The sequence below is a fragment of the Lepisma saccharinum genome, chromosome 8 (assembly GCF_977018435.1).
Source record: "Lepisma saccharinum chromosome 8, izLepSacc3.1, whole genome shotgun sequence".
NCBI lineage: Eukaryota > Metazoa > Arthropoda > Insecta > Zygentoma > Lepismatidae > Lepisma > Lepisma saccharinum.
The window spans coordinates 87,318,000-87,338,246 of NC_139236.1; positions in this window are offsets into that span (position 1 = coordinate 87,318,000).

The following is a 20,247-nucleotide window of genomic DNA, read 5'->3' on the forward strand; positions in this document are numbered from 1 at the left end:
ACCCTATGTTTCATTCTTTCTCTTTCTTTCTTTTTACCCTATGTCTCATTCTTTCTCTTTCTTTCTCCTTACCCTATGTTTCATTCTTTCTCTTTCTTTCTTTTTACCCTATGTCTCATTCTTTGTCTTTCTTTCTTCTTACCCTATGTCTCATTCTTTGTCTTTCTTTCTCCTTACCCTATGTTTCATTCTTTCTCTTTCTTTCTTTTTACCCTATGTCTCATTCTTTCTCTTTCTTTCTCCTTACCCTATGTTTCATTCTTTCTCTTTCTTTCTCCTTACCCTATGTTTCATTCTTTCTCTTTCTTTCTTCTTACCCTATGTCTCATTCTTTGTCTTTCTTTCTTCTTACCCTATACTTATTCTTTCTCTTCATTTCTTCTTACCCTATGTCTCATTCTTTCTCTTTCTTTCTTCTTACCTTATGTAAGAAATACAGAGAGAGAGATATATATATATATATATATATATTTAACATTATCCAAGAAAATGATGTCACAAATTACAAATACAGGGAGAAACTCCTAAACTAAAACAACAGTGAGAACAGGCCCCTAACAAGAACATAAATTAAACAATTCATTTCCTTACTATAGCGTACTAAAACTATACTGTTTCAGAGGACTGAAATCAACCTTACCTATTAAAAGCTGAGTCTGTAAAGGGGCAGTCAGCACGCACGACAAACACAGGAGATCACGACTCCACAGGAGATTATCTTGGCCGTGGGTCCAGCCTCCAGATCCTCGTTGGCCTGCAATAATCTGTTCCAGGGGTGTGGAAGTGAGGTTGACTTTTGGTTGCCTTACCAGAAGGTCGCCCCACATGAAAATGGCTCTAGTGAATGGCATAGTAGGGGGTAGCAAAATTAATACAAGAATGTTACCCCAGAAATGATTGATTTGGTTTATTCTACTTCGCTTTTCGGCAACTTTTGGCTAATCACGAAGATGAGGATGAGTGATTGATTGCGTTTCGGGTTCTAAGTCCACTTTATGCACAGTAAGGCTAATCGGGACGGAACCTTCAGTTTAAAGTGGGATGCGAACCACTATGTTCCTCCACCGGGTGTCGAACCCGGGACCCATTGATTGCCAGGCGACGACGCTGCCACTGCCCCATCGGGGAGGCGGGTGAGAATGCGTGATTTGATGATACTGATGAAGGGACACTCATAAAGGACATCCATGGCCAGATTGGGATTCGAACCCATGACGTTATAGCGCGCTATTCTAACCATTCCAAAACAAGTAAGTAAGTCTAACAGTTCTTCATATTGTTTTCTTCCAGTGGATAACATTCATTTCATCTATCACTGATTGTCACAATTGACCTAAAGTCAATTGACCTAATGGTTTAAGTAAAATCAATATCAACACGTTCCTAGGGAAAGCCATAGTCTTATCGAGCAAGTAGTAGAATGATGAACGAGGTAGAAGTTCTAGTTGTGCCTCTTTCACTAGTCGCCGGCTGCTAGCAGAATAGTAAGGCAATATCAAGGTAACTTAATATAAGGTAGCGCCATCCGAAAATTGCCGATCATGCACGAGCGCGTGACGTCATATGGGAGGATCGTTTATGCTCGGTGCCCCTTCGGTTATGTTCGTTCGGGGCTTGGGCGAAGCAAACGGCCGCTATCATTTCTATGCGAGTTTCAGAGAGGGAAAGTGTTTCATTACTTTGAGGGGGAAATATTAATTATCATACTTCGGGATGGTATTGAGGTATTCCTTTAATGATTAGTAACATAATTAAAACATGCTACTTTTAAAAGAGGGAAAATTGCACATGCAAACGTATTGTAAAAAATCATGTTTCTGAAAGCTGATCGATATATTACAAAGAAGGTTGTCCGTGTTCTCATTAGCATTTCAGATTTCATCATTTCAAAAATCGTATTATGATTTTAATAAAAAACGTTGCATGCTAAAGAAGAATTGCATAGTGAAAGAGTTACAAAGAAATAATTGATTAACAGATTTGGCTTATTTTTGCTTTTCTGTCTTATTTTTAAATATGAAAGGAAAACCCGTCTTTCTCTTTCTTTGTTTCCACAAGCCAGCCTCCTTAGCGTAGTGGTTAGCACATCGCGTTTCAACGCCAGGGGCCCGGGTTCGAATCCTGGCCTGAGCATGGATGTTTATGAGTTTTCATTCATCAATTTCATCATTTCATCACTCATCCCTATCTTCGCAAATTAGCCTAAAGTGGCACAAGAAGCGAAGTAAAACAATGCAAATCAATCTTTGTTTCTACATATGCTATCACATTTGCTAAATTCTCAATTTTCTCATTAAGGACAAATCAATGTCTTACCCGATTGGATTCGAACCTGGCGTCGTAGTGCGCTGTTCTAAGATCTCCCCCACGGAGATCGACAGAGGCCTCCGAAGTACTTCGGGCCTCACAGAACGTCATAGGAGTATTATCGGGTTATAAATTATGGATATTAGAGTTTGGATAATAAATAAATAAAATATATAATACATAATCTATAAACAAAAAACACCCGTTCTTTATTTAAAGAATTTCAAAGAGAGCGATAGTTTTGCAAAACTAAAAAATATCGTATTTTGTTCTCACGACGATAAAAATAGAAGGCATAATCGAAAAAAAATTGGTAACTATAGACTGACACAGAATTGACTAAGCTGAATTTTGATGTAACTCGTTTTTATGTGATTCTATTGGTTAACCTTTAATTGGAGTCCAAACTTGAATATCCGCAATTTTTAATCCAATAGTAGTCCGTTATATCTATTTACAACATTTACCACAACACAGTACAAAAGCCTAATATTTAGTTTTCTGACTGAATCGTTTCTTCTTATTCATTCAGAACGTTGCATTCATTTCCAAGAACATTTCAAATTTTACATAACATCAGAAAGTATTATAATAATACTGATATACTTAAAATCCAATCTTTACCGTTCTCCATAATGTAACTTTATTTCTGAAATTATCAAGTGAAGGAAGCAATACCATATACAATCTAGATAAAATGTTACTCTGCATTTGAAACTTACTCTAAATTCGAAAGAATCCCCAACCTTCTTCCTATATTTATTTACTGTACAATAATTTACGGATCAAAGTTCCGCATGCAATTTTTTTTGGAAAGTTTCATGTGGAGGAAGAATGACGAAATAGTTTGTTAGATAGTAGTTTCAGACTTTGAAAACTCAATTCCAATTTGTAATTTGCAGATATTTTAAACTTCTCTGGTTCAAATTTGGCTGCAAGTTATCGTTGTCATAGTTCTAAAAAGTATGTTTTACGTATTAAGAACTTTACATACACACGCGTGCAGAAGACGAGCCAAAGTGTACAAGTACTAATTTAACTAACTTAACCTACTTGAAATACTTGCTGAGTGCTAGGAACATCAAACTTAAATGTCTCAACCTACTAATTCAAGCCTATAGAAATACATTTATAATCACACGGTAAATGAAACGCTTTTAGAATATTCATGAAAATATCTTAGTTCTTAGTTTAATTAAACAATAAAGGAGAAAAGTTACATGAACTCACAATGATTGACCGTGCAAGTGTACGAATTATTATTCGTTAAAGGACTTTTTCCGCAGATTTTCCATTTCCCTTTCCAAGTGTGTCTGAGTTGTATAACCGGAAAATGTACTCCAAGGCTGATATGCGACACACATTTATACATTAACGAAGTAACTTGCATTACACTAATCATAGATCTTGCTCTTTTTGTCAGAAATGTACTACAAAGAAATAAGAGTACAAACTTATCCACAATGTATTTGTGAAATACCAAAATTGAACAAAGTTGCAAAAATTTCAATGATGGGTGTAATATTAATTTATGCAATATTTACCATCGAATTGATGATGTAAATTTCATTTCCAATAGCGTGAAAGTCAATACGCGATCTTCGAAATGCACATTTCCGACAACGTCTTTCACAATAATGTGAACATACAAATCACAATCAACATCGGTTTGTGTTAAATAAATTAATTTGTTAGTAATTACAAATCCGACTTACATAAAATGTACATAACAAATCAGTTAGGCTCACTACGTACTTCGCACTAGTTGAACACATTTTCAAGATATTGATGACTTTTCTTGTAGTACTGTCGGTTAGGTTACGTTGTAGATTTTGAACTTCTTTATTTAGTTAAAACAGGTTGAAAGAGGTTGTTTGTAATGTTTAATTTATTTGCTTCATTATGCAGACGTGTGTTTCTCCTTTGTAAACGATCGAATATGTATGTTTTCCAACAACGAAACATTGCTTGCAGTTTGTGTACATACCTTCGTCTATATATTTTTATCTTTTTCTGGCAGCATAGTCTTCAGCCTGTTTAGGGCACGTCTCCTTATTGCATGTCTTTCGTAGCGTACATCTCTGCAAACCTTATCAACACGTCCTACAAGCGAATCATATTGTGAAGATAAGTGTTTAGGAGAGCTACACCATTTCCTCGATTATTTGGTACTAAAGTAATTGGGTGTAATTTTAGAGATGGCACTGCAGTTGGCTTCAGCACGTTCTTTGGTGGAAAATACAGAACTCTGCTTTCAGATCTCGCACATAGATCTTCACAATCATTGGCACTGCACACTTGCATTTTTTACATTTGGTCTACAAGCATGAATCCACTGTTTACTTACGCAATTATCGACTGGAAATCTATGATATTTTATGTCACTTCCTTTAGTTTTCTGTTTATAGTTTTCATAGCTTGCTACAGCACAATTAGACATGATTGTAGTCTACAAGTACAAAAATGCAATACAAATATATCGAATGCGACAAAATAAACAACCTGCTTGTTCCGATCTTTGCGAAGTGTTAGTAGCTAAATGTACCCCGCACCAAACTTACTACACATAGCAACGAGCACCACAGATTGCGAGCACCGTCAAACCCGATCCTCCCAGATAACGTAATGCATACGTACTTCACATAGCAACGAGCACCCCCTGAGGCAATATTATGCATTCAATATGCTTCAAAGCAGTGGTATTTCCTGACCTTGAACAGAACACGTTGACAAAGACTGATTGAAGTGTGACACGTTCTTTTAAGTAAAAAAAAACATGATTTAACTAAAAGAGCAAATAATAAGTTCACATGAAAGACTCGAAAGCATTCGCGTGATGCCTCTCAGGGTATGGGGTAATATATCTCTGTTAGTTCGTAAAATAAAAATCAAAGTTAAGTTTGCACTAAGAAAAAGGAAGTCTATTTTACTTCTTTGCAAACTAAATACTTATATGCCTAACATAATGCATGTCACTCAAAGAAATTAAACTTCTTATAATTCAACTTGATCACTCTATCCAAAATCCGAGCCCGAACTTCAATTTCTTCTTCTTCTTCTTCTTTTTTTTTTGTCCCTGTCAGCATTATCTTGTCGACTTTGGACATCGTTATTGTTTTTTTTTTTATTTCTTTTAATGTTTTCTAATAAAGTTGGCAGTTAGTCTCACAAATTAATCGGAATCACAAATATATAACAATTATTATAAATAATTCACTTTTTTTTGTCCATTTTGCTGTTTCTTAAAAATCACTTTATATTTCAAGTCTACATTTTCGAGAATATGCATACAGCATCCATATTAATGAAGGGGATAAATCTGATAGTGATATTGGAAATGGAATTTTTAAACGTTGAAAACCTTTGTAGAGTATGATTTGTTGATCTGAATAGATTGGACATTCTAGAATTAAATGTTGAGCATCAGGATTATTATTGCCACATTTACAATTTTCTTGAGTTTTAATTTTTATTCAAATTTCAAAGTCAAGACAAAAGACACTCGTAATTGTCATGGGAACAGCCCTTACAAGATCAGTATATACAGGTTAGTCACTATCCTGACATTATCAGTGATAGGTAAATTACATAAATTAAGATTAAAGAACAATAAACATTTGTACAAGAGAAAAGATAATTAATAACAATAAATATTAGTGCAATGGGAAAGGACGTGTCAAGTGTTGTTATAAGTCTACTTTATGCACATATAGGCCAATCGGGACTGGACCTTCAGTTTAAAGTGGGATCCGAACCACTGGGTATCGAACACGGGACACCTTGAATAACGCGTTGACAAAGAAGAATAGTGGTAATCCCTGTCCTTCTCTTTTCTGTGAACAGCTATTTCAAATTTTCTCCGAGCAATTTATCCAAATTTAGAAATATATAGATAAAAATGGAATTACATAAGTAATAAATTGAATTAATAAAATCGTTTTAATGCCAAGCTCCATGGCGGAATGTTGTCTGCCTTTAAACCGGAAAGCTACTACAACGCAGGCTATTTTTTTGGAGGGGGGTGGAATTGTAAAAGTGTGTATCACATATCTGTTTTCCAGAAAATTGCTCATGCAACCGCATCTCTTACGCAGGTAAGTGGCCTTGAAATATTCGCTTACTGCAGAAACCCCTCAAGCGCCGCGTTTCTGCAGTAAATACGTAACTTCAGTTGGTACCAACTGATTTAATCGCGCGTTACGTGCAGTTGGCAATACTACGTTATATCCAAGAACAACCTACAAAGAACTTAAGCACTCTATTGTTTACATTCGGTAGAAGTGGTGTGTTTAGCATTGTTGTGAATTGTTTCCTGAACCAAGTTCCTCTTCCGCTACCCCCAGCAAAAGCTTACCTAGCAGGAAAGGTCCCCATAATCGGGAAGAAACTGGACGATATTCGTAAGTTGCTGAATTAGACACGAGAATATGAGAACTTCTAGGACAGCATTCTGCTGTGGCCAACAACAGATGCTGAATGCTTCAACTCAGATTACGAGGAAGATTTGGACCGTTAATATGCTACCTATTTTCTTATCTGAAAATGTGAATATTTATTATTTTAACGTGGATTTTTTTTCATTTGTTCCCTTGAAGTTTAGCTCAAATAATTTGAATTATAATTATTATGAATATGAAGAAAACAAAATATTTCTGTTTTCAACCTTTTTTGTGATTCGTTTCGATTTCCTCCTTACTTAAACAAAACAATCACAAATTAGCATTATCAAATCCCGCAGATAATAGCACAAAGCAAATGTACAAAAGTGGTTTCTTGGAGAAACCCCCTATGTGAAAATTGGAAAAATAACTATTCCCCCACTACCAGAAACTAAAAAAAAACACGTAAAAGTGTTTGAACAATGGGAGTTAGGTTTGACCAATTTGTTTTTCTGCGCTCAAATATTATGTAGGACAATAGCACATTTTGTTGTTTTCTAACAAACGAAATTTTTGGAGATTCAATTACCGTTTTTAACAGTTTTAAACGCTGTTCAAGACAAGAATGGTATTCTTGGATCATTTTAAGGGGAGTTTGCATTTACCATTCTGTTTTTTACAGAGTCATTTACTGCTTTCATTTCAAAATTTTGATTTTCTCAAAATTTCGGGAAATGGCTGTAGCCCCATGAGCCCCCACCCTGCGTACGCCAGTGACTAAAGGAAGTCCCCACGGCAGGACCAGGACCTTGCAGGGGTGCCCACAGGGGGAATTCATGACGGACAAAATTTCATAGTTTACCTACCAATTGTACATATCTTCACACAAAAATGGGGAGATCGTTTCGTTTGATTGACTTGTTATTGATTATTAGTTATGGTTATTAGATGCTCAGCATCTACTTCATGATTTAACAACTTCCACAAGAACACTATTTTTTGTAGCAAACATGAAAATGAGCCGTACTTTTTCTTTCTTTAGTCTTTTAATTTCAACTGCAATGAAAGGTTTCGAATGTTATGCTCCTTTCGATTGTTGGCATCTCGGCCAGTGGCAAACAATGCCTGGTGTTTTCTTTCAGTTTTAGTGTTGGCTGATTTCAGGCACGATTAGTTTCGCTTGTATGTGTTCCTGTGCTACGACTGACTGAATAATTGTAAAAGACTGTCAGTTTGCGTTGTCTAAAGCTTACGTATTTCGAAAATTTAAATTTTAAAAAAATAAATTAACCACATTCAAACAAAAATCAATAACTGCGTGTTTATACAAACTATATTCGTGTGTGTATGGGGGGGGCGGGTATGATGAACAATTCTTTTGGAGAGATTTTGATGAACAACTCTGGGGGGGGGGGGATGCGTTCACGGCCTTGGCGGGATGGGCACCCGTGGGACCTTGTAAGTGCTTACCATTGACCCACTAGAAGGCATTTCTATTCTGTAAACAACAGAGGTCTGCAGTTTTACGGATGACATAACCCTACTTTTCAAAAGTGAAAGAATGCGATGTGCAATGCGCGAAGGAATATTTGAAATAATTCGCAAGTGCGTCGGGAACAAAGCTGAATCTTCGAAAAACAATAATCTATTAAAATAAATTACCAGTTTACAAGCTTCCAATAAAATAAAACCTTTGGGGATTAACTTTTATACAAATAGAGGATTAACTTTTTTACAAATAGAGAAACAATTGAAAGTATTAGTAGAATCACCAGTGACAATGTGATATAAACACACTTCGAGCGAATGAACTCAGGTTTGTTTCTATGTTTGAAGTCACGAGTCTGTTACGTGAAGATATTCGGTGCATTGAAGTTCTGGTATACGTATCAAAGATATTGACCTTGTCAGCGCAGCACACAGCAAGAGTGAAGAAAGCTGTTGGTGCCTTTCTTTGGGAAGGGTCGACCCTCTGTTGCTTTGAGAGAACTTTGCCTTCAGGAAAAAGAGGGGGAGACTGGGCTTGTTGGATATTGCCATTACAAACTATAGCTTCGTCTAGCCAGATTTGCTTTGAAGCTACCTTTTCTGCCAACGGCTCCGTTTGTGCTGAGAATTAAAGAAAAACGTTCAAAAGCATAATGGAACAGTCTGTGTATAAATAGGAATATGCGTTCTTAATTATTCGGTTTCCTTTTGGCGTTGACACACAAGTAACACACCCACCGCCTCACGATTTATTTCAATCTTTCCGTTGCTCTACAGTGCATACACTCATTGAGAATCATGCACAAATCTAGTGATAAGAGATTACAAGGTCAGATGACTACTAGCTCCATTCTGCGTCGACAAGGTGAACTAACCTGTAGTTCTATCTGGTTCTAGCATGTTCATGTTTGCGAACGAAACGAATCGAGTGTTGTGCGCGTATTTCGAAAGAGAGTGTGTTGGTTGTGAGTGAATACGAGTTCTATAAGCATGGTGAAATACACATTTAGAAGCATTTATGGACAAGCGACCCGTGTAGATATATTTTGTAAACTACAACCAGTCCATCCTATCCAAGATGGAAGGATCAAGCAAGGTAAGTCGTATTCATTCATTCCTTTATTTGGAACCTAACAGCTTTTATGCCGTTTTGTGTCCATAACAATACACATATAAAATGTACACAATTGTTTTACATTAAAATTATCAGTCCATCCCCCCTATTTTACAGATATTAGTTTTTTTTGTTTTTTTTAAGAACACTTTGCCTTTTACAATTGTATGTTACACTTCCTTAAAAATGATAACAAACTATAACCAATTCTCACATCTGGATTAACAACTAAACTTAACAAATTTGTTGGAAACTGAACCTTCAGATTATTTAAAGTTTTATACAAGATATTTCTCTCTCTATTATATTTTGAGCATTCCAGTATTATATGTTGTGCATCTGCACTTTCCCAGCCACATTCACATTTCTTATTGTTCGTTATTCCAATTTTGGATAAATGTTGCCTAGTACACAAATGCCCCGTTCTCAGTCTATTAATTAATACAATTACATTTCTTGTAGCACTTACATGATGAAAGCATGGTTTTTGTGTTTTGAATTCAGCAAATGGTCTGTATGATTCTCCAACTGTTGTTAGTTCATTTCGACACCAATCAAACCATTCATTCAGAATGTTCTTCTTTACTCTAGGGAGAAGATCTGTATAGTATAATGATATGTTCGTAATATTTGGAAGGCACACTGCTTTCTTTGCACATTCATCTACATGAGAATTACCTGTAATATTGCTATGAGCTTTAACCCAAGAAAACTCAATGTTTTTTCCAGATTTTTGTATTGTTTGAACTAATTGTATGCAATTTATAATATAAGGGGATAATTTGTGAAGACTCTTGTAAGAAGATTTAAGAGCCTGTAATACACTTTGCGAGTCAGTAAGTATTAAGAACTTTTGTAAATTTAATTTTTGGACATATATTAAAGCTTGGTAAATTGCGTAAGATTCTGCTGTAAATATTGAACAGTCTTGTGGAAGCCGAAATAATAGGTCTGTTTTATGTTGTGGATCGTACACTGCACATCCAACTCCTGACTCACTTTTAGATCCATCTGTGTATATGAAATAAAAACTTGGCCATTGAGTAAAATATTCCGATATGTGCGAATAACGAGGGAAATGAATATTATCCAGAGACTGTTGAGGATAATCTAATGAAAAAACAGGCCGTGAACGCATCTGTAGAACATCCTGGTATTCTTGACAAAACGAATTATACAATTCTATCCACATAGCAGATTTTCTGTTTGTTATTTTTCCCGTTTCATATAAGTGTATCATATTTGTTAGTACATTGTTGAAAGGATGCTCACAATATGATTTCACTTTGAAGAGCATATTTGCTGCTAACATCTTCTGTCTACATGAAATGGAACATTCACCCGCTTCCATGTATACTACTACGTTTGGAGTGCTGTTCATAACGCCTAAACATCTTCTCAAGAATTTCCTCTGTATGACATCAATGGAATTCAACTTTCCTTCTGTCAAGTTACACATTGCCAGTAGAGAATAATCTATCATAGGCCGAAAATAATTCTTGTAAAATAAAAGTATAACTCGAGGATGACATCCCCACTGAGTATTTGCTATTGCTTTGAACAAATTAAACACTTTTTCTGATTTGACTTGTATTTCTTTAATTTGGTCCTTCCAAGTTAGTTTTCATCCAAGATGACACCTAAATATTTTACTCTGGATGTAATGGGAATTCTTGTTTTTCGGGACATTGAGTGAACTATTGGAGGTGTTCCCTTTTTACTAAAAATTGTAATATTAGATTTTTCCATTGAAATGGAGAGTTTTTTACTTTCAAGCCACTTTTGCACTTCCAATATTTGTTCCTCTAAAACAGGAAAATCAGTATGAATTTGTGTCGTGGACATATAGATACAAATATCATCTGCATATTGAAGATAATTGACTGTTGGAATTAATTTCCTTTTCATCCCGATCATATATATGTTGAATAACAAAGGACTTAAAGGACTTCCTTGAGGTAACCCTTTGCAGGCTGAATACGGTCCTCTACTTTTACTGAAAAAGTGGAAATATACAGATCTTTTAGTGAGTAACTTCCATAATATCAAAACATAGTTGTGAGGTATTTTTAGCTGTTGTATTGTTTGGATTAGGATATTAATATCTACATTATCATAAGCTGCGCTTACATCTAAGAATGCAGCTAGTACAATTCTGTTTCTTTTCAGTGAGTCGAAAATATACGAGGAAAGAGTGATTAATCCGTCTTGGCATCCTAATCTCTTTCGAAATCCTATTTGTTCGAACTGAAATATATTTTGGCTTTCTAAAAAACATTCTATTCTTTTTTGTATCAGTTTCTCAAATATCTTTCCTATAACTGACGTCAAAGCTATAGGTCTATATGATTTACCTACTTGAGGGTCCTTGCCTGTTTTTAAAATTGGAATAATCAACTGTTTGGACCAATCTTCTGGTACTTTTCTATTATTTAAGAATTTATTAAAAATTGTGCACATCGCCGTTAACGCTACATCTGGAAGGTGATTAATCATCGAATAAGTAATTCCATCCATCCCTGGAGCAGATTCTTTACTGTTGCCGATGATTTCATAGATTTCCTCTTTTGAAATTGGAGTTGCAAAACCTTTCGCCGAACGTAGATTTGATGTGTAACTACATAATTCATTTGGTGTTTCAATTACTCCGTCTGACACTGTAGGTATGAGTTTCTGAATAAATTCAGTCTTCCAATGTGATTTTAAAGGGACCACATTTGCTGTACGAGGATTTTTGAGCGACCTAAACTTATTCCACACATATCCTAATTTCATGCTTGGGTGTAAATTTTCACAAAATAATTTCCATGATTTTCTTTTTGCTTTTATGCATAATCTCTTTGATTTGGCCACAGAGTGTCTGAATGCTATCCAGTTCTCCGGATTTGGTTGACGTGAGTATATTCTTGCTAATTCGACTCTATGTAGTTTTGCTTCAGCACACTCCTCTGTCCACCAGTATATCTTTGGGAAGTGTTGCTGACTACTTTTTATCACCTTGGGACAACTCAAGTCCATCGCAGCCGAAATGATTTTTACAAACTCCTCATATGTAATATTATCAGGTTTTAATCCATCATTCTCTGAGAAATAAATATTTAAAAGTTTAGTATAATTAGACCAATTAGCTTTGAATACTTTCCATTTGCGAATAGTTAATATTCTTTCATTTGTTGCAGGGCAATAAGCCAGATAAAAATAACATGGATAATGATCGCTTGTTCTCAAGTCCACATCGGCCTCCCATGTAAAGTCTGCACAATACTTTTCTGAAATTAATGTTAACTCTATAGATGACGGATTACTTCCATTTCTAGGCATATGAGTAGGTGAACCATCATTTATTATAGTTAACTGTTCCGCCTCCATCCATTCAACAAGAGTTCGACCCAATTTATCTGCTGCTTGTCGACCCCACAATGGGTGGTGGCAATTGAAATCTCCAGTTATGATTAATGGAGTCTTGAATGAACTAATCATAGACCTTAAATGTTTCACTGCAATTTTTTGCGATGTATAGGAAGATGGTATATAGATCGAGATAACGGTAAATATTTTATTCAAAATTTGCACTTTTATTCCCACTACTTCCACCCGGTATTCTCGAAGAATCACTAAATTGGGATTAAATGATATGGGTTTGAATGCCAGACTTTCATGTACAAATATACCCACTCCTTTTCCGCCTTTTTCATTAATTACTGCGTGATATTTTTTTATTTCAATTGAAACTCTTCCATCCCCCCCATACTTCACATACACATATAATGAGAGGATGATGCTCTTCTATCAGTTTCATGAGTTCAAGTTTTCTTGAAGGAAACGAGCATAAATTCCATTGCACAAACAAAAACATATTTTGCATGTAATAACTTACTGATTATTATATTTAATGTTGAGCATCTTCATATGATTCAAGCTCTTCAATAAGTTTCAATAACTGTGAAGTAATATTTGCACAATCGACTAGAATATTTTTAATTCTCTGAAGATTATCATCCACAGTTATGTTCGACGTTAGTTTTGCCATAACTTGTAACAAACTAATCATCATTTGCTTTTGAGAGTCATATTGTGGGATGCTAGTCCGTAATTTTCGTTTTTCCGTTGTTGTCACTGACCTTGGACTGCTTTGGGAATTTAGTAAAATATAATCTGGTCTTTCTTGTTCGTTTTGGGTTTGAGGATTGTCACACGACTTTAGATTTTGCATACTTTTATTTTTCATAACTTCTTTACTTTTAAATATTTTCCCAAGTCTTCGATCAGCATAACTATTGTTCATGTTGTAAAGATGAGATTGAGAAGATTTCCACGAATAAAAGTTTCTTGATGTCCCTGATTCCTCATCTCTTAGAGTGGCCAGCACCTCATATCTGTTACCTGTTGTAATTGCTGAACTTGGAGCTTGTACAAAGGAAGACTCTGCTTTAGTTGTTTTTAACTCTGGGAAATCTTGTAGTATGTTTGCATAAGAATAATCGTCTCTTTCGGTCATAAATGAACTACTAGAACTAACTTTTCTCTTTGCTTCTTGATATGAACAGCCCTCATATGCTATCACCTTCTGAATTTCTCTTTCCTCTTCCCACTTACTGCACGATCTCTCAGTTGCAAGATGATTTCCTGAGCAATTTATGCATTTAGGTACTGCAGCACATATATCATCATGTTCATAATCACCGCACCTTGGACATATCGCTTTGGACTTACAAACATCCTTTGTGTGAGAGAAACGGAAACAATTCCTGCACTGCATCACAGATTTTATTTTAGGTTGTACCTGAAATATGTTACTGAGTAGCTTTACATGCGAGGGCAACCTTTGTGATTGAAACGTTACGCTGATCAATTTGGTCGGTTTGAACACAAATTCCCCATTTTCTTGATAAATCTTTTTTTTCATTCTTTCCATTTTGATTATTGGAATATTTCTCTCAGCCTCTGCTTCATCTTGTACTTCTTCTAAATTTATATGTAACGGTAACCCATATATTAGTCCCATTCTGTGTAAAAGACTCTTCGGGATTTTGACATTTACCTTATATTTCTTCTGAAACTCTTTGTTCAGGTAAAAGTCATTTGCATCATTGGATGTTAAAAAGTAAACCTTTGCACGATTAGGACCCGATGCCTTAACAAAATTCACCTTAATTCTAGCTTCTCTTAAGTGACTACCTAACATAATAGCACTAAAGCTACCAACATTGTGTTCCACGCCTTCAACAAGAACAATATATGGGCCATCGTGCCCAGGATAGAATAAGTCATTTTTATTCACATTGTCCTTTGATTGCATTGTACGCTCTAATACGTTTGCTTTGAAAATTTTTGGAGCATTTATAGATTCCTCCTTTCCACTAACTTTTGCTCGATTTCGTTTTGAGTTCTGACTTTTTGGTTGCTTAGCAACCAATTCAACATCCATATTTTCTCCGTCTTTATTTGAAGACGTATCATTTTTTACTTCCACTACTTCATTCATCTCCATTTGGACGTCCTCTCTGCTTTGATTAATAATTTCCTCGCTAGACATTTTCCCTCACTTGAATGAAATTTGTTGAATTTCTTACAAGCAGGAAACTTTATCTGAATGGCTCAGAGCCTTCTATGCTATCCAGATTTAACACTGATTTATCTTCTAAATCACAAGATTATTTAATATTAACTTACGTTTCAATAAATATACTGTCTTGTAATAATACAGAACACTTTTACAATAAAAACGATGATTAAATCCACAATTTAAGCTTGAATTTGTCTGTAACTATATATATTACGCAACTAGCTAATATTTCACCACAGACTATCCAAGTTAAGTCGTAATCACATGTAATTGTGGCGATACCAGCTGTTGTTCTTTATTTATTTATTTACATTTTACTTGGGATTACCGCTAAGCAGTTTTTCCCATATCTATATACATATGTACTGTACATAAACTTACATTTTTTAGTACATTATTATTAAAGGATACTATGAACAATTTTTTTTTCTATTAAATAGTTAAGCCACATTTTCTAAAAAAAGATAACAATATATATCCAACTGTAAGGTTAGGTTCACAAATCAAAGATTCCAAACACTGAGGAAAAGGAATTTCACAGTTTATAAGAGTTTTATAGAATGTCTCTCTTTCTTGTGTGTATCTATTACACTCAAATAGGATATGGTGTATATCTTCCTTATTGCCACATGTACAGTTTGGGTTTTGTACAATCCGGATCTTTTGCAAATGACTTTTAGTATTTGTATGTCCTGACCTAATACGATTTAGTAATACTATCACATTCCGTGAACCTTGAACTTTTGTAAACCAAGGTCTCATTCTATTGAAATTAGCTATCCTCTGATAAAAGCTGCCTGCATTTTGAAATTCACCTTTGCACCATTCCGTCCAGTTTTCCTTCAACTTTTTCTTCACCCTCGGTAGAAGGTCTGTGTACCAGGTTTTCAGCTCCAGTACAGGTTGAATTACCCTAGCTTGTTTTGCATACAAATCTGCCATATCATTTCCTAAATTTTGACAATGTGCTTTAACCCAGGTTAAATGAATTATCTTTCCCCTGCTCCTTAAATTTTGTAAAGTTTTTACACAGTTTATAATGTATGGGGAGCATTTAAATAATAAATCATAATTGGACTGAATTGAATATAATACACTTTTGGAATCCGTTAATATTAATATATTTTTTTCTTGCAATTTATATGTATATATTAGTGCTTGGTAAATTGCATAAGCTTCAGCTGTAAAAATGGAAAAATCTTCCGGTAAATGTACCATAATTGATTCCTTCTTCTGTACATCATAAACAGCACATCCTACATTTTGACTACTTTTTGAACCGTCTGTATATATAAAGTAATAATCTTTCCATCTTTCCATGTAATCATATTTTGTATATTGTTCAGGAAAATAAATATCTCTATATTCACAAACAGGAAAATCTAGAGTATATATGGGCTTACTCCTTACTTTCAATAATTTTTGATGATCCTCATAGTACTCATTATATAATTGCACCCATCCTATATCTTCGCAGTTATTAATTTTGCCTGTATCATATAATTCAACCAAGTCGAATAGAATGTCGTTAAACGGATGATTAACTTCTGACATTGTTTTCAACAGATATTTAATAGACATTTCTCTTTTCCTATAACTTAAGTTCCATTCGCATGCTTCCATGTATACAGCAACATTGGGAGTACTCTTCATCAGTCCTAGACACTTTCGTAGAACTTTCCTCTGCATTACTTCCAAAGGTCGAAATACACGTTCCGAAATTGTATTAAAGACTATAATCCCGTATTCTATTGTTGGTTTGTAATAGTTTTTGTAAAAATTCATCATGGTACTAGGATGACTTCCCCATTTTGTTGTAGCCATAGAACGAAATACATTGTAAATTACTTCTGCCTTTTTCACTAACATTTTTACATGAGGTTTCCATGTTAATTTACTATCAAATATAACGCCTAAATATTTCACTGAATTTTCTATGGGAATGTGTAACTTTTTTGTATATTGATTCACATTTTTCGGAGCTCCTTTTTTACTAAATATAATCAACTTTGATTTTTCTGACGATATATTCATAGACCTATTCTCAAGAAATTTCTTTATCTCTATTATTTTCGCTTCCATGTTGGTGACTCCTTTATCTGCTTGCTTGACACTCTCACATATACATAAATCATCTGCATATTGTATAAATCCAAATGGCTCAGGACATATTCTTTGAACATCCATTAAATATATATTAAAAAGTAAAGGACTTAAAGGACTTCCCTGTGGAAGTCCTCTTGTTATCCATCTAGGACCCTCAACTTTATTGTGAAAGTAAAAATATAAACAACGATTTTTTAATAGATTCCAAATTATTTTTAGATGCATATAAGGTATTTTCAGATTTTGTAGAATGTTTAATAATTTATTTATATTTACATTATCATATGCCCCTTTAATATCTAAGAAAGCAGCAATAAGACTACTTTTCCTTTTCATTGTATCATAAATTTTTGATGATAACATTGCCAACGCATCTGTACACCCCATTCCCTTCCTAAATCCAACTTGAAGCCTTGAAAATAATTCCTGTCCCTCTATATGCCAACTTATTCTCTTTAGAATTATTTTTTCAAAAATTTTCCCCAGTACTGAAGACAAAGCTATCGGTCTATAAGATTCTCCTTTATGTGGACTTTTGCCAGGTTTCAATATTGGTAAAATCATTTGAGTGTACCACGATTGCGGTACATTTCCTGAATGCATTATATAGTTGTAGATGTTACAAAGATATATTATACCACATTCCGGCAAGTTTTGAATCATCGAGTATGTTATTCCATCTTTTCCTGGAGTTGTGTCCTTGGCTCTTATTATTATGTCTCTTATTTCATCGATCATGATATTGGTATATAATCCTTGTGAATGTCTATCTTTAGGACTGAAAGAGAAAATTTCATCAGGGGCATCTGCAGGTTCTTGTTTATTATTACATGTTACCTTCATAATAAATTCATCTTTCCAGGTTTCTTTGAGTGGTATTAATCGAGGGGTATGTGGTTTGCGGATTGATTTAAATTTAGCCCACACGGTACTGATACTCTCTTTGTTATTTATGTCTTCACAATACTTTGCCCACGATTGTCTCTTTGCGCTGATATAACATTTCTTGGCCTGCGCTATTGCTTTCTTATAATTAATCCAAGTTTCCTGATTTGGTATTGTTTTATAAACTTTAGTAGCTTCAATTCTCTGTATTTTAAAATTTTGGCAATCTTTATTCCACCAGTGTACTATTGGATACTTTTTTACAACTTCCTCTTTTGCCCTTGTACATGATCTGTCCATAACAATGCTAACAGAATTTACAAAATAATCATATGTACTCTTATCAATATTATTTAAATCTGTATTTTTAAATAAGATTGTAAGTAATTTAGAATATTTATTCCAATCAGCTTCGTTAACTTTCCATTTTCTGAGCGGAATAGTGAAAGATCTCACTGAATTAGTATCAGTATAAAAGAAACATGGATAATGGTCACTGGTTCTTTGATCACTGTCTGTTTCCCACTGAAATTGACCACATATATCATCTGACATTAACGTTAAATCTATAGCTGTTGGCCGAGTACCTAATCTTCCTATATACGTAGCAGACCCGTCATTAATTACAGTAAAGTTGTACAAATCCATACATTCTACTAACACTTTCCCCAACTTATCTTCATCCTGATCTCCCCATATTGTGTGATGGCAATTGAAATCCCCTGGTATAATAAAAGGCTTTTCTATGCATTGAAACATTTGCGATAATGTATTTGTCGTTAATTTCTGTGACTCTGCACCTGTAGGAATATATATAGATATAATACTAACTTTTTGATTCATAAAAGCGATTTTAATTCCTACGACTTCAATTTTGTATGTGTCGTATATAGACAATGTATAATCAAAAGATATAGGTTCAAATGGAATGCTTTCATGAATCATAATTGCAACTCCTTTACTATCATCTTTAATCTTTTCATAAATTATGTGATAATGATTTACTTTAAAATAATCTATGTTTGATGGGTTCACAGAGATTTCCGATAAACATAAAAGTTCAGGTCTATATTCATCTATTAATTTCACCAGATTTTGCTTTCTTGCTTTCAATGATCTTACATTCCAGTGTACCCCCACGAATGTTTTCCATTATTTTTCCTTCCACACCCTAAGGTGTCTCTCCAAAAATTTCCAAATCCTCAATAATTTTCTGCACCTGGCCATTTATTTGTGAGCATTCTGTTAGTATTTCTTTTATGCTTAATAAGTCAGAATTTTTAGTTAATGTCGCCATAAGTTTCGCCATTAATTGTAACAAATTATACATAAGATCCTTCTGAGATGTTAAGTGAGGAAAGTACACGATTTTTTTCTGTTCTTCATTGTTGTAGATTCCAGTGCTCACCTCCTCCATGCTTCTGTTTGTACTATCCACATCTTCCTCATTTTTCCTTGTCTTAATTACAGTTCCTGTAGACTTTCCATTTAATTGTTTTTGATTACTTTGTAATTTCTTTAGAGAACCTTTACTTGATTCTCCTTCAGAATTTCCATTATAATTCTTTGTTTGTGAATAGGAATTTAGTCTGAAATTTTTTCCATATTTATTTTCAAATTTGGAATAGTCTCTATGATGTTCTGGAGAAACTCTTTTCCATGAAACATTTTCCAAGTATGTATCTGATTTTCTTTCACCCCAATCACTTAAGGCTTCAAATCTGTTTTGTATTGTTATGCTATTTCCTACAACACCAGTCTTTCTTGTGTCAATTTCACTTATTTGACTTTTGTTTATATGGTTTTTTATTTGATCAGCATATGAGTTGCCTTGAACAACATAATTGCTTGGAACATTACCTGTTATTACTTTCTCTCTTGCATCTTGCCGGGATAAATTATCATATGCCATAACTCTCATGATTTCTCTTTCCATTTCCCATTTTACACATGACTTATCAGTAGCAACATGTTCTCCTCCGCAATTTAAACACTTCGGAGTTTCATTACAATTTTCATGTTCCTCTCTTCCACATCTAGCACACTTAGCTTTATCCTTGCATATGGCTGCTGAATGTGCGAACCTGTAACATTTCTTACATTGCATCACATTTCTAACTTTAGGAGTAACATCGAAAATGTGACTAACCACTATAATCTGTTTAGGCATTTCTTGAGATCTAAACGTGATTGATATTAGCTTAGTAGGAACAAAATAATATGAACCATCATCTTTTCGAATTCTCTTTTTCATTCTTTCCACTGATATTACTGTCGGGTCTTCAATACTTTCCTTAATTTCCTCCTCTTCAAATTCAGTGGGTACACCATATATCAATCCTTCCTTCACCAATAAGGATTCCGGGATGAACACATCAATATTATTTTCTTTATGAAAATGC